We start from the raw sequence: 16,193 nt of genomic DNA, 5'->3' as shown, positions 1-16,193 counted from the left end.
ATACCTTCTTTTTGTGGTAAAATTCTTTTCATGTTTAGTCTGATCTGTCATGTGCCAGTCTTTATGAGCATAGGGCTAGTCAGTGAAATCCCTCGAGAGAGTGCACATGAATGTCTGGTGACTGCAGTGTTTCAGTGCCTGGAGGGAAGATGATTTTTTTTTTGCTGCAAGAAATTGTTAGGTGTTGCTACTTATTGCATGCTGTAATAAGTTTGTAAACAGTTTGTCATTACTTTTGTTGTGTTACAATACCTACAAAGGTCTGTACTGTTTGTAAAGTTCCACAGGAGATGGATCTCACTGTTCCCAGCATAAGAACTGCCTCTGACTTCAGGGATCTACCTGTTCATTTCAATATAAATATACGTAAATCCACTCTGAGAAATTCAAGAACATCTGAGCATCTTCCTGTTTCTCTATCTCTTCCAAGAGCATAAGCAGCATTGATGTCAAAGGCTAGCCAAAGAACAGAAACAGACAATTCTGTGAGGTGGCAGCACTATCACTAAAAGAAAAAAAAAAAAAAAAAAGGAAAAAAAAAGTCTATTTCATGGTAATTGAATATTAGCTACCTTGATTAATTACCAGCTCCAGAATATGATGTCTGACCAAGCTTTTAAAGCAAGCGAGTCTGAACTGTTCTCATCGATATTCAAATATATACCCCATTTTTTCTCACCTTCAGTATTCGTGCGGGATTTAAAAGAGTTAAAACCTAACAATGTTCCCTCTAGGCAATAATGATACCATTTAGCTACAGAAAATTTCAACCAATAATGCTTTGAGCTCTCTAAATTACCTGCAAATGCATTTTGCTGCAGAGCCTGTCAAAATCTCACAGATTTCAATATCCAAAGGCTAGGCAGGCAAGAGGAGGGTGGTCTGCTAGGGTGAGGTTTGCCCAGGTAGCCCAGCAGAACATGATGTATTATACCCTGCTCTGCTAATCCTATTACTGGAGCAGGGTTGGGTATTACTCACTGTAGGTCTCAGACTAGTGGAAGCAATATTTTTGAAAGGGCAGATTAATAATCAGGGGACATTTTGGGAGGGGTCTGTCAGTTTGATGTGAATTATCATTTTTTGTTTGTTTGTTTATTTTGTGTGTTTGAAGCTCCTCTGTCAGACATTTTGAATGCTAAAATAAACCGTGAGGAGGTGGGTTAGCAGTGAAAGAGCAAATAGTAAGGATATGTGCACAAGAAAGGCAGTTGGACATCTGTCATTTATCACACAAAGCACATGATAATAAAGTCCAAAAATGACTTTGAAAAGTCTATTATTTTGAAATATCCTTCTACTTCTGGTGGATTTTTCCAATAGTAAGAATATTGTATAAAAATGAATTCTTACAGAACAGTACATATTTTAAGTGGCTCCACTATAAGTACATTTTTACAAGCTTTCCCTTACACATGTGTATTCATATGTAATAATGTCAGAATTTCGTAGAGAGTGAATATGAAGTGAGAGATATTTTAACAATACTCTAGTATTTACCCAGAAATTACAAGTGTGGAATCAGAAGTCAAACTCCTATGTTCGCTATAACTCATTGACATAAAATGGATGTTGGGCAGCATTATTTATCATCTCTATCTCACTTTAGTCCTTCACAACATTTAAAAAAAATAATAATAATACTGTCTCATTCAAAAATTTAGGCTGTTCTTTTCTGTTGCTACTGAATACAAACAAATGAACTAAATGGTGCATCAATTAGACACCTTTGTATTTTGTTGAACTCAGAAAATAAATTACTAGAAATAGCCTATGCTATTGAATCTGCATCACAAACCTGGTCTTTATCATTAGTATAAACACTTGTATCTTAGGCATTCAAAATTTGATGTTAAAAAAGCTTGCAAAAAATGTATTTATGTAGCTGGGTGAAGAGCCATAAATATGCCTTTTGTCTGTTAGTACTGTAATGCTTGAGGTGAGTGGTTAGATTGCTACAGTTTATGCCTAACATGTACTTAGCCTAATTAGCAAATGAGGTCAGCAATTAGATAGCTAAAGGGGATCAGTACATGAGCCCAGCTATGCCATAAATGTTATAAGGAAAAAAGGAAAAGCTAAAATCTTAGCATTAGCCTTAAATAGCAGCGATGCAGTGCCAGCAAGAAAGAAGACTGCCACAAAACTTGATCACAGAGAACAGAAAAGCCATCTGATAAATGCAGTGATTGATCAGTAGGGTAATGATTTGCGAAATTACATATCAGTGCCCATATCCCACACATCCTCTGCTAATAAACCTCCTCTCTGGCAGGTGGGGTGGGCAGGGAAGGGGAGGTGGTCTGCTCTCTCTTGATCTTGAAAGACTTACCACAGGATGCCTGCTTAGTGTCAGCAGGCACTGACAAACAATACAGATTTGATCACCGTACCTGTTTGGAGTTCTTTAATCCTCATTTTGCATGACTGTGTACAGCTTCTCTGGGTCCCCCATCACCTGCATGCTAAGCAGGATAGATGGTCTAAAACTCCACCTGCACTTGAGAGTACCTTGAACCACCACCCATGAGCCCTTATCTTCAAGTAGTCCTGGAAATATTTCACACTGTTGTATAATCCATTTCCTTGATGAGAATCACAAAGGGAGGCGCATCGTATAAAAGGATAAAAGAGAAGCTGTCTTTAATGAGCACACATGGCTCTCTGTCATAACAAATTACCCTGTGATGCTCATGATTAATTGTGCTGCCACTTGTTGTACGGCAGCACAGTAATGCAAGCCAAATAAGCACAATGCAAGGCTGTCTGCAAAATTAGTAAGCTTTTTGCATTTCATATTTATCACTGTCTGCCAGCTGTGACAATCTTTCAACATATATGTGATCTTGCCTGTGGTGTCCTGAATTAAAATGGATCATATAAAGCCTTGGTTCAATGCAGGGCCAATGAGCCTATGCAAGCTGACAAGCCAGAAGGTAGTACAAATTAAAATGAATTTGTGCCAATCTCTCTTGAGCTAGTTGTGATATTATGCCCCACTCTGCCTCTTTTTAAGATATTTTGTCACCAGGCTTTTCTAAGTATGCAGTCATTTTTTATTCTTTGCAGATATTTAGAATAGAATAGAAGAGTTCAGTTGGAAGAGGTCTCCAAAGATCATCTAGCCTGACCACTTCAGTGCTAAAGAAAAGTTAAAGCATATTATTGAGAGCATTGTCCAAACACCTCTCAAACACTGACAGGCACGGGGCGTCATCCACCCATCTAGGAAATCTGCTCCACTGTTTGGCCACCCTCATGTTAAATGTTTCCTAATGTCCACTCTGAACCTCCCCTGGTGCAGCTTTGTCCCATTCCCCTGTGTCCTGTCCTTGGAGACCAGCACCTACCTCTGTGCTTCCCTCCTCAGGGAGTTGCAGAGCACAGGGAGGCCACCTCTCAGCCACCTGCTCTCCAGGTGAGACAACCCAAGTGCCCTCAGCCACTCCCCACAGGACATACCCTTCAGCCCTTTCACCTGCTTTGTTGCCCTCCTCTGTATGCTTTCAAGTACCTTAACACCCTTTTTATATAGTGGAGCCCAGAATGGCACACGCAATTCAAGGTGAGGCCACACCAACACTAAGTGTAGCAGGAGAATCACCTCTTTTGACCAGCTGGCTATGATATGTTTAATGCATCCTAAAATGTGGTTTGACCTACTGGCTGCCAGTTCACACTGCTGACTCAGGTTGAGCCTACTGTTGACCAGCACCCCAATTTTCTTGTAACTGAGATATTCTCTTCTTTCTCGTACCTGGCACTTAAATTATGCATGTTTCTGAATTACTAATGTAGTGCCATTAAAACTGAGTTACAACACAACAGCAGAAATCCCAGTCCAAACAGGATACAAATTCTTTGTTCAAGTCAAAATATCAGTTACGGGTTAAAACGCCAGATTAGCTGCAGGCATTTTGTTTTCTGGGTTTGCAGAATAATCATTCTGCCTAAGACAATAACCCATTTATATATATACATATTAAGGAAAGCATATAATCTAAACAAAAAAGTTCCTAATATACATATTAAGGAAAGCATATAATCTAAACAAAAAAGTTCCTAAAGTACCACATTTGTGACACTTATTACTAGTTCATCTTCTAGTGCTTTTGATTATGTTGCTTTTCATTATTTTTCAAGGAAAAGGGAAATCTGTCAACCTTTTCAGAGACTGAAATTTGGAGGTATTAAAAATTACATCCCTCATGGGAGATTATGTTTCTGGAGTGTTATTAGGAATTTAGATAGCCTTTGAAGATTTGGACTTTGATATTTACTGAGCTTTGCTCTCCCCAGGGTGCTACCATGGGAAGGACAATCCAGCCAAACTGAGTGCTTTTAAGAAATTCTTTCTTACATTAAGGGAGGCTAAAACCTTGGGTTCTGTAGTAGACACAAATATTTCTGATCTCCAACCCCAGATTAAGTGTATAATCAATAGAAACTAGCATCACTAAGCATTTTTTTTCCATTTTCTGGAAGAGCAGGTCAGTAACAGAGGGATGTATGTATCTCTGAGCACTGTATGCACTTCACAGCTACACTGCAAACCGCTCCATCTGCTTTTGCACAGTTGTATACACAGACCACGTCTGTCCTAAGGAATCCCATATATTTTCATTTGACAAACCTCTGGGTCCACAACATTTCACTGGAGTCCTTACTAATACCTTCAGTGCAAGACTTAAGTTTCCCATTCACTGCCCAGTGAAGGGTAAGAGTTTTAATTGTCTGCTCAGCAGGGGACTATGGTGTTTCTGTTGAAACAATCACACCAAACTGCAAAAAGTCAAGACAAAGTGATCTGCAGAGTTATATGATACAGCTAACTAGGAGTATGTTATGTGAACCAGAGTCTTAACATAAAAAAGATACAATTTGTAATTTATCTCTCAGTAAAAAATATTTAAATGAATGTTTTTGGTTTTTTTCTGCTAAAGTTATCCAAAACAAGACAGAGAGCTTTAGAAGAAATATTACAAATTATAAATTATTCTGAGAAAGAAAGAGATGGGTTTTCAGCAGAAACTATGTAGCTTTGCTTCTGGAAGGAAATGCGTTATTTAGCTGTGGTGGTTTTACTTGGGTGGGTGGCCGAGCTCCACCACAGTCCTTTTTGGCACCCAACGTGGGGCTTGAGGAATTTGAGATAAGGATGATAGTTGAGAGAAGTAATGGGCAAAACATGGACTGGATGATTGTTATGAATATAAAAGTTGTGACGAATCTAAGAAAGCAGTAATTGTGAAGGAATATATTTCATGTTAGTGTGATGAAGGGATGAGGGGTGGTGTGTGTGTGTAAATTGTCCACTTTGTCAGTGTTGTGATGATGTTATGTTTATTTTGGTGTGGGGAATTCTTTTTCTTTTTGATGTAAGTGAAGTTTGTGAAGATTGTAATGATTGTTAAGTAAGAGTATATTGTGATTATTCTTAAATATGCTTTTCATTGAGGTGAGGGGTGGAATGTAGTGGGTTTACATGGCCAGGTTTTGGTAGCAAGGGGCCATAGGGATGGCTTCTATGAGAAGGATCTAGAAGCTACCCCATGTTTGGTAAGGGCCCCACTGCTGACCAGAGCTGAGCCAATAAGTGATGTTGTTTTGCGCCTCTGTGAGAGCATATTTAAGACAGGGGAAAAAAAACAAAAACAAAAACGCTACACCACACAGCAGCTGGGAGAGTGAGAGGAGTGAGGAACAGCCTTGCAGGCGCCAAGGTCAGTGAGGAAGGATGGGGAGAGGTGCTCCAGGCACCGGAGCAGAAGTCCCCTGCGGCCTGTGGTGGGGACCATGGTGAAGCAGGCTGTGAAGCAGGGGTCTTCCACAGGCCCCAGTCTCCGTCGGTGCAGGTCCACCTGCGCCACCATGGTCTCCTCCATGGGCTGCAGTGTGGAACCCTGCTCCACCGTGGTACTCCACGGGCTGCAGGGGGACAGCCTGCTTCACCATGGTCCTCACCACAGGCCGCAGGGGACTTCTGCTCCGGTGCCTGGAGCACCTCTCCCCATCCTTCCTCACTGACCTTGGCGCCTGCAAGGCTGTTCCTCACTCCTCTCACTCTCCCAGCTGCTGTGTGGTGTAGCGTTTTTTTTTTTCCCCTGTCTTAAATATGCTCTCACAGAGGCACAAAACAACATCGCTTCTTGGCTCGGCTCTGGTCACCAGTGGGGCCCTTACCAAACATGGGGCAGCTTCTAGATCCTTCTCATAGAAGCCATCCCTATGGCCCCCTGCTACCAAAACCTGGCCATGTAAACCCACTACATTAGCTTATTAATGGAGGGCATAAAAGCACTAGCTGAAACTAGCAAAGAGAAAATTCAGGATAAATAGCTGTAAAAGCAGTGACTTCAGTCCTTTCCTGTAAATTATTTCAATTAAGTTGAGAAACCACTAGTAAAGGTAAAGTAGCAAAATATTCAGCACTGACAGATGGAGACATGAAAGTATTCATCAGAATTTTCTGAGAAATCACTTAGCTTCTTTAATACTTGAAACAGAAAAATCTTGCTTTCTGGAAACTTTGATTTTACTCTTTTTTTTTTTTTTTAATGATGATTTTTCACTTCTAAATGAATCCCTGAATTATTTGGTAAGTTGATGTCTGGTTTACATATAGTATATATGTAATGATAGTTATTGGCTGTGTAAATGCACCACAGTTAACTCCAGTTTGTATTATTATTTCTGAGGCTCCGAGCTGTCAGGAAAAAAATGATGAACTCTGGATACATGATAAATTGGGTGAGTTAGAAAAGAATCTGTTGATGCCAGTGCTCTATTAACAAGGGAAGCAATGAAATGTGTTTAATAAACCCCAGCCCTTTCTTGGGCTTAAGCACTTTGCTGAGTGTAACCCCCAGTGTTATTCCCAAGACATGAAGTTATGACTCAAAATTCTGAATAAAGAACACCTTTTATTAAAAAATAAAATAAAAAAGCTGGAGCAAGAGATAGTTCTGTTCTTCTAATGCACAATGGAGAAGCAAACAACTGTTTTATAAAATAGAGCTCAGTAGCCAGAGCACAGCTGCAAATGCAGAATGAGGACATCCAGGTTCAGCTGCCCTAAGAGGGTCTAAATCCACACCTGTGCTCTTGGAAAGTGCTATTACCTCTTGACCAAAAGCTGCTTGAGGGGCGTTGTTTTCCTCACCCATTGAAACTCTACACTCCAAAAACCTCAGGTTGCTTTGGGCAGGAAAAGTGTGTCATGCTGCTGGAAGGGTATTCATTTGAGAGGAGAAATGGGCTCCAGTAACCATGCTTGATCATTCATTTTACACAGTCACTGTTAATTCTTATATACTAAAATAGCTTTACAGAGTGAAGTCTGTATGCGAGAACCAGAAGAAACCTGCAGCCTGCCAGGCTGCTGACTGCTGGGTCTCTCTCAGCCCATGAATCCTGTCTCCTTTCCTGCACTGTGGGGAAGACAAGGGGAAGGTTCAAAACCACATCAAAACTGAGATGCTTTGGATGTCCAGGGAAGCAGACTTTAAGAACACATCATAAATGGAGGTATCTATGGAGCACGTGTGCTTCAGGGGTAATTGATAGTTGACTGGAAGGATTTTGAGACCAAAATCAATATAAGGCTTCTGTTTTGTATCTGTAAGACTTTCCTATGGCTTAATTGTACTCTAGAGAAACTAGACTTTTTAGAGAAGCTAAGAGAAAATGCAAATAGACTTGACATAATTTAGAAGGCATTGTTAATCAAATCAAATTATTAAAAAAAATCTGTAATGTCTAATATTGGGCTCACTACAGCAGTATCCATCCAATTACTCAACCAAACTATCAGCATTCATTTACCTTTAAATATCCTTTTTCCAAGATCAACTAGATCCCAAGCTAGAAATGACCACACTTCACCAAAACATTTTATGTTCTCCCACACAACTCCTACACACACTTTCCCAAAATTGGTTTGAATTACTCTTGGGCTATCTTCAAGGAGCAAATCTTGTCACTCTTGCTGAGATTTGTGACACCTCACTGCAACCAGCTGCATTAATTTCTGAGCGTTTCCTCTTCTTGGGCCTCTCCTGAGTTGCAAAATCACACAGTCTTTCGGCAACATGCTTGACACTGACAGCAATTAAATGTGAGAAGTTCTGCCAGTAATCTTTCACTCTGGAAAGGGTAATGACCTTGCTGAAAGGCGGGAGGTACTGTCAAGCTGTGCACAGCCCAGAGTAGGAAACATCCCTTCTGGTCGCTCCTCTGCCATGGTCCTTCTGGCAGTCCTTCAGTGGCTCCGTTCCCTAGTTTGAGTTATTCTTTTCTTGCCTTGCATATGAAAGCTAATTTCTCCATGTGTACTATGTTCAGCTACTGCAGTGATGAACACCGAGAGACACAGGATGGGGAAAAAAAAAAAAAAGTGACTACGTAATTGCCTGGTATAGCAACTATTGCCAGGCCTTGTATCTATGTCCAGTTTTTGCTACTACTTCAGGGAAGCACTGCAGAAGGTCCCATTACGCAATCCAGAGCCTTAGGATATGCAAAGCAGATGCAGTAAAACCTGGCACCAAGCAATGCATAAATTTGATCCTGTCCCAAATTGATTATTAAACACAACAGTAATTTTCCCTATAGTTCTGAAGTCTGAATCAATCCTAACCCTGACCTTACTTACCCTAGTGTGACTCTATTGATTTAGCACAATTTTACATCAGTGAGGGCAGAAAAGGGTCATAAAATTTAGCCCTAAGTGACTTGGTACAGTATAATCCATGATTAAACACCAAATATAAATGACTAATTTCATATTTGTTAAGCGATCTTCACTCCTTTTTAAATGGAAAGGAATTGGTGGTATATAGTATGTCTCAAAAGTAGGCTATTCTTTACTCTGATGCCCAGCTATGGCTTTAGTTTGCAGTGATTATGACTAATACGTCTAAATACTGTTAGTGAAAGAGGGGGTTCTTTGGATTTCATGAGCGTGAGGAACTAAATGATATCTAATACTACAATATAAATACACTGTATTAGGGACAACCCCTAAAATCGTTTCATTTTATTGTGCAATCTTCTGCTTCATACCTAATCTGAAGCAATAAAAATATAAGGATGAGCTCTGACATCTTTCTACTTCTTTATAATTATCCTCTGTCAAATTCCTTGTGATTATATTGATTAAAGTTTTCTTTCAGTTTTGCCTGTAGCTGAAACACATTTCTCACTTATAGAGTTTGATTTTATTCTGTCATTTCATTGTGTCATAAGCACAAATTTAATGTTTGTTTATAGGGATGAAAGTGAATTGTATTACAATGCAGTCATCCACAGAGCTATTAAAAACTGTATTTTCTCAGCATGCTCCTGACACTGCTGAATTCTGTTTTTCTGAACACAAGAGATAGAGCTTATATTTGTGAATGATTTTTTTCACATTTTTTCCATGAACATATATATACAATGGCAATGATTTTAAAAGGTCACAATCAAAACCTGAAAATATTTTTGGATGGATAACAGACACAGAAGCTGTAAGCAGTCATAAGCTACCTTCTGATAAGAATTATGTTAAAAATCATGTTAAATTGAAGTAGAGATAGAGACTGCAAGAGGAAAAACAGAAACGTCTTTCCCCAGGTGAAAAGCAGCAATACTTTGGCAGCCGTCACTATGGAAGCACACCATGCTGCCAGCAGTATGGCTCTCAGCCCTTCTTCTCCAGAGATCCCAGGAGTGTGCATCCCCCTCTGGCTGTAACTTCACCAGATCTGTGGTAAGTATGGGCTGAGGGGGAGAACAGCAAACCAAGGGTGCAAACCAGGAAGAAAACACTCATTTCCCACCGTCCAAATAGTCCATCCTATACCTTCACTAAACACTCGAGCATGCTTTTTCTGTTTCAGACTGACAGACTCCTGCACCCCCCATATATGAAGCCCAAATGTGCTGCAGACAGCGCATGTTACTTAGCAGTGGCACAGTTTTCTACTGCTGTTACCCCTGGCAGAATTTCTGCAAGCCCCGTGCCCACTCCTGGCATTGGGAGAAGCTGTCTTTCCAGAGAACAGCAAAGCCTGATGGCCAACCCTCTGTTTTGCTGAGTTGTGTTGAGTCTCAGTATTACCTTTCATAATTTTTGGCTTAAAATATTAAAGAAGAATTGTGTTAATAAACATCAGCCAAATAGGCAATTCCATGAAACTGAAGGGTTGTTACTTCCATCTGACCAAGAAACATGCTGCTCTCTGTTCCTTCTGGCTATGGACCAAGATACTGTGGTTCACAGTCTGTCCTCTCCAAGATGTATTGCTGCAGACTCCCCCTTTCCACCAGCAAGGGAAACAGACTGTGTCGCACCAATTCTGCATGCACACCCTGATGACCCATCAATTGCCAAATCCCTTTTAAGGGCTCCTTGCTCAGTCCATCGGTTCTTTAAAAGGCTATGCCGAAAAAACCTCCACCTGCTTCTCCAGCAGTTTTCTGCTATCAGCCAATATGGAAAGCCATTAGGAAATGTGAAAATTTATCCTTTTTTAAAGATTTTTTGCTTTAATTCATATGTATGCTTCAAAAAGAAAAATTAAAAAATCTTAGAACATGTTAATAATAGAATTATATGTGCTGCTGTTTAGTCCTTTAACACTTTTTCTGTAAGTAATGAGGACAGAAAATAAAATTGTTTTATTTCATAAACTTACACTTTTAGCAAGTTACAGTCCCTTTATTCATTTCACCAAATTACAGTTCAGTTCTCTAATTCACTATGCCAATACATATCTTGTTCATTTTCCAGTTTACTAACATCTTAAATTCTGAACTTGAATTGTTGGGTGCCTATTTACATTTTAATTCTGAGACTACAAAAAAAAAATCCTTTTATTAATAAATCAACAATTCAGGCATTACATTTCCAGCTATCTCATTTTCTCTTTACGTTAAGAAATGCCATTGGTTAATACATATTCATATGCATATGAATATGAATTCATATTTCATATGCAGAATATCTCCATTGCTAATAGCAACTATTTTTTTCATTACTGAAAAGAAAAGGATCTGTACTTATTTCATAAATATAAGTAAGCCTTTCTATGTTATACCTAATACTAATAATATATAATGCAGAACTGCATATGCCTTACATATTTTTCTAACTCATGATGTAATTACATTTACTTTTAATAAATAAATCCATTCCCACAGTTATTTTACTTTCACAATTTATGTTTTTCCTGGGAAAGAAAGAGGGGGGAGTACTTTTGCTTTGCTTCAAAATTTACAGATATTTTATCTCTGAAAGAAGTTTTGACGAAGCAGTTATGAAGAAAGGAAAACCTTTTGAATCTCTGAGGCATGAGGCAAAGGGAAGAAAGGTCTTGGGCCTTTCTGCAAATAGCTGAGCTTTCCTCCTGATAAATCAGGGCTTCTAGAAGAATGGCAGTGTCCCCACCCTAAGGATGTCACTGTTGTGGTGAGATAAGTGATCAGGAAACTATCTAGTATATGCACCTTTATGGGTACTTCCTCCTGTGGTCCCTTCACATCAGCTTCCTCAGAAAAGACCAAATAATTCCCTGAATACTGAATTCAGAGTTGAAGTCCTCTATTATTCAGCACCACGCATCCTTCCTCATTCTCTGTGGCAAAAAAAAAAAAAAAGAAAGGAAGAAAGGGACTGTGCTGAAATAATCGTGGAAAGGCCACAGGTAGGTCTCAGACTGAAAAAAATAACACAAAATACTGACAACTGAGAATCCTTAACAATGTGTCAAGCAATTTAATCATGAACTTAGCTGCCAAAATGTCATCATCACTTACTGCCTTAGCTGTTTCAGCATAATTTGCCATTTAAATTGCTATTCTTGCTTCTCCAATCCTTCATGTACCCAGGCCATTGCTGCATATTGCACTACATATTTTAAGTCTCCTCATCAAAATAATTTCACAACTCTCCGTATCCTCCTACACTACTGAGCCCATTTCCATCCCCTGTTTTTTTTTTTGTTTTTTTTTTTTTCTTCTGTCACTTTCCTGATACAAATCACATAAATTAGTTGTTAAGCTTTAAAGATAGACACATTTCTGATGGGTGGATTTTTAGAGGGTCATTTTCCAAGACTGCCTTCTCTGGTGTTCTTACAAGGTACTAACTTACCAGCAGGAATGCTGTACACAATTGTACTTTTTGTGCATTTCTCAACATACTTAGTGCTTAATGAATGGTTATAATGAACAAGCCAACTCAAGTAGTCACAAACTCTAGTGCCTCCAGTCAAAGAAAGGAAGAGCCTTCATATTCAAAGGGAAAATGATGAAGATTACCAATCTTACGAAGAAGATTGTTGTCTTAAATGTGGTTTGGTAAGGAAAGAAAGAAGATTCAGGTGTGCTGCTACACTTCAATTGAACTTATACACTTATTGAGCTTATATACACTTCTATTTAATTGAATGTATACCGACATGCATATTCCAACAGTTCCCTTAATACTTACACAGTTTTACCAGTACTTATACCTATAGCTAATGCCATATAACAAGGGAAATAAGCCACATTAGCATCTAATTCTGTTTGTAGTAGGAATTAGTAGCTGTTCATAATTATTTTTAAATAATATCACTGAAAATCATACAATCACAATAATTATATTGATATTTAAATTACACTGTAAGAATTGTACAGACAAGCACTAATATCAATTAGAAAAGGTAAAAATATATTTAATTCTTCAGAATGTTATCTTTTTAAGTCAACCAGTCATGCTCTATGACAAGCAATACTGTTTCTATGCAGTCTGAATATTGATTTGGCTTCATTAACCAGCTTGAACTATTTAAGAGATGAAAGGTAACCCCTCACCACCTTCACTGTAGAGACTTTGTTAATTGTACCACTGCAGAGGGCAAAAGAAAAAGTTCTTTCATTGTATCAGATCTCTCATCTTTGTTTACATGGGGCATATTTGTTAAAAAACAGATTAAACTTTGAAATCATAGCTCTTGTTATAAAGAACTACAATAACATTTAGAAATGTAACCTCTGTGTTTTCTCCAGTTAGGGTGGTTTTAGTTTTGGTTTTGTGGTGTTTTTGTTGTTGTTGTTGTTTCTTGTTTGTTTGTTCGTTTTTGTTTTAGTGTTAAGTATGCCTGAACTTCACTGGTGCTCAGTGTGAGAAGATGTAAGACATGGGATTCAGTTCTGAGTTAATGTATTATCTTGCCTTTACGAGAGCCACTAAGACTTTGTTCCTCAGCTATTATTTTAGGCAGATATTATACAGACTTTTTTTCTAAGCTATTAGTGCTCTGCAGAAGTTCATGCCCAAAGGGTGTTCTCTGTTTTAATAATGTTAAATTACATTTAGAAGATAACAGGAGTATTGATCTTAAAAAGAAGGCAGCATTCTGCATTGGTCAGGTCAGCTGTGATAGATATTACATTTTTGGCAAGACTTGGTGATTTTTATGTTTTTTTGTTGTTTTTTTTTTAATTGATCTTCCTTCTGGTCTATGTTGCTGTCTAATAGCTGAATTACCAACCTAGTTATTTCATTAGAAACAGTGACAAATAATACTGCTTCTAGATCTCCAGTGCCCTATTTCAGATTCTGGGATCCTAACACAGATTCTGCCAATATTGGTTCAAGCTAAAGGCTATTCCTTCATCATGAAGAACATATCAGTTTTTTCAGATAAGAGTCACAGGATGGACAGATCTACAGCTTGTGTTTGCCCACAAAGGTCAAAATGCAAGTATTAACATTCAAGAACATTACAATAGTTTGGGTGTTATCTGGGGTATATGTCTAGCAACTTGAGACTGAAAATCTTGCCTCCATCTGTCTCCTGCCAAAGAAAAGTAAAATATGTATATATTCCTTACAGTATAACTCATGAATGTCAAGAGAGTCACCTTTCAGCATGAATCAGCAAGAATCACTACTGAAAATAAGCAGAGTGACATTCTGGTGTTCTTCTGGGTCTTTGCCATCAGAATAATGTGCAAATTTCATAAATTTAGTCACCTAATAATGAGAATAACTAGAAACTGGTTAGGTGTCAGGAGGAGATGGCCTACTAACTATGTCCATCTCACTCAAGACCCAGCTTGTTTGTACACAGAACCTAGTACTAATTTCATCTTAGAGATGAAAACATTCTGAATGTACTTAATTCTTCTGAAACAGTTCTGTTTTCCCAGCAAACATATATAGAACTAGGTAGGATTTTGTGCACTGACAAGGGCTAGATTCTTGTAAGTGTTGCAACAATTTATGTTGTTTCCTTTGTCCCTTCCTGACTAAGAAACACCAGGTGAGGAAAGAAAGGATCAGAGTGATAAAGGCACTTCTGAAGAAATAAAGTTAATGAAATAAATTAATGAATTTCAAAACTGATGAAAGGACTCTTGGGCACATCCACTCGTTTTTAGTGTAAGGCAGTGAAACTGCATTGAATAGCGATGCCTTCTCTGCTGCCTTTGCTGATGTTCTAATTTCACCAGCTGGGAATTATATGCACTGAAGATGACAACTGCCATCCAAAGTCTTTCAGCTTGATAAGATTAGCAAGAACCAACAGTAAAGACCAGTCCTTTGCCAGAATTTTAGGCAGTAATGAAAACCTCTGTAGCTACTGGGACACAGATACTTACAGACAGAGCTACTTATTTTTGCCTTCTAAGTGCTGAATAATTTAGCTGAACTGGTGAGCTCTTCTGTAATTTCTGTGTTCTGCATTTTTTTTTTCTTAAGCTGTTAAGTAGACCTACAGCTGAAAGGTATCCTGTTTTTCTGACCAAGCCAACAAATAGGCAGAAGTCTACTTTTTGTTGTTTTCTCCAGCTTTTATCTTTCTGCCACCTCTAGTGCCGTAAACCATGCACTGTTTTATTTATTTTTATCAGTTACATGCAGTATATCTATTTTTCAAACACTGACAGGAACAGAACATTTTTTTCTGACCTACCGAGATCACAGGAGACAACAAACATTCTGTCCATGGATGCAATCTTTTCAACAGCAAAATTTACCACTTGCATCACTCAAAAAGTAAATATAGTTGCCACATACCCACATATAAAAATCTGAGTGAAAATACCCAGATGGAACCACATATGCTGGCATTTTCCTGCGTCATTATCAAATCAATCTTAGTTAAGTACGCAAAATGAAGAATCTCATTCTTAACAAGGATTATGTTGTACTAATTAGCTATAAACATGAAACAAATGATTGATTACCTGTCAAGAACTTGAGCTCCTGTGATCCTCTTTTTTTTTTTTAAAAGTAAAATCACTGCAAACAACACTGAATATCTCAGAATATGTAGCTATTATTTTTCACCGTTTTGTTTGACTGCCTATGCTTTCATGAGAACTTCAACTAACCTTCTGTAGGTCCCATTTCTTCAATATGCATCCAACAGAATTATTTAATGCTTTTGACATCCTAATGGTCTGAAGCTGTTAATCTGGAACAGAATTTTTCTCTCCATTGCAGACCATATGCAAACAATGCATTTTCTTAGACTTCCTTTAGGGTAGGTTCACAGCATAGCTTCCAATATAGTGTTAAGTTATCCAAGTAAATGTTAAACTTCCAAGAAACAGATGAAGTGATCTTGAGCTGCATTTGTTCGTCTGTGTTTTGTCTGCTGCTTTGTCTGGACCAAAGCTAGCAAGATTCTATCAACTCCACACAGCAGTCTGCTTTATGGAGATGCTGCAAGAAAGGGAGACCCAATACAACAAGCAAAATCAATTACTTCAGGATACAACAAAGTGGTTAGACTACAGCTGCCATTATTACTATACATACTGTATTGGAACAGCAGTTCTATAATTGACAATCCTGTAAGCAACTATCTTTTCTGCAGCCACCAAAATCTGCATATGGCTAAGAGTCTCAACACTTCCCATGTGTCAGACAGCTGAGGAAAGAGAAGAGTCCTGATGGGCTTTAACTGGAAGGACCTGCTTATTTGAGTAGAGTCATAACTCTCCTCCCCCTGGCCGTTCAAAGGCAGCCCTTAGGGAGCGCGAGTGACCAGGAGCGCGGCGAACAGGGCCGGCAAACAGGGAGTGACGCGGCAGTTAGCGAGGCAGTGAGCGCGGGCAGGGCGGGCAGGCAGGGCGGAGCGCTCACACCCGCCCTTAGGGACAACTCCTCTAACGGCACTCTCCTGTCAGCTGGGCTACAATGGTCTCCACCA

Source organism: Anser brachyrhynchus (assembly GCF_964034855.1).
Source record: "Anser brachyrhynchus genome assembly, chromosome: 4".
Classification (NCBI taxonomy): Eukaryota; Metazoa; Chordata; class Aves; order Anseriformes; family Anatidae; genus Anser; species Anser brachyrhynchus.
This window is presented reverse-complemented; position numbering follows the sequence as displayed.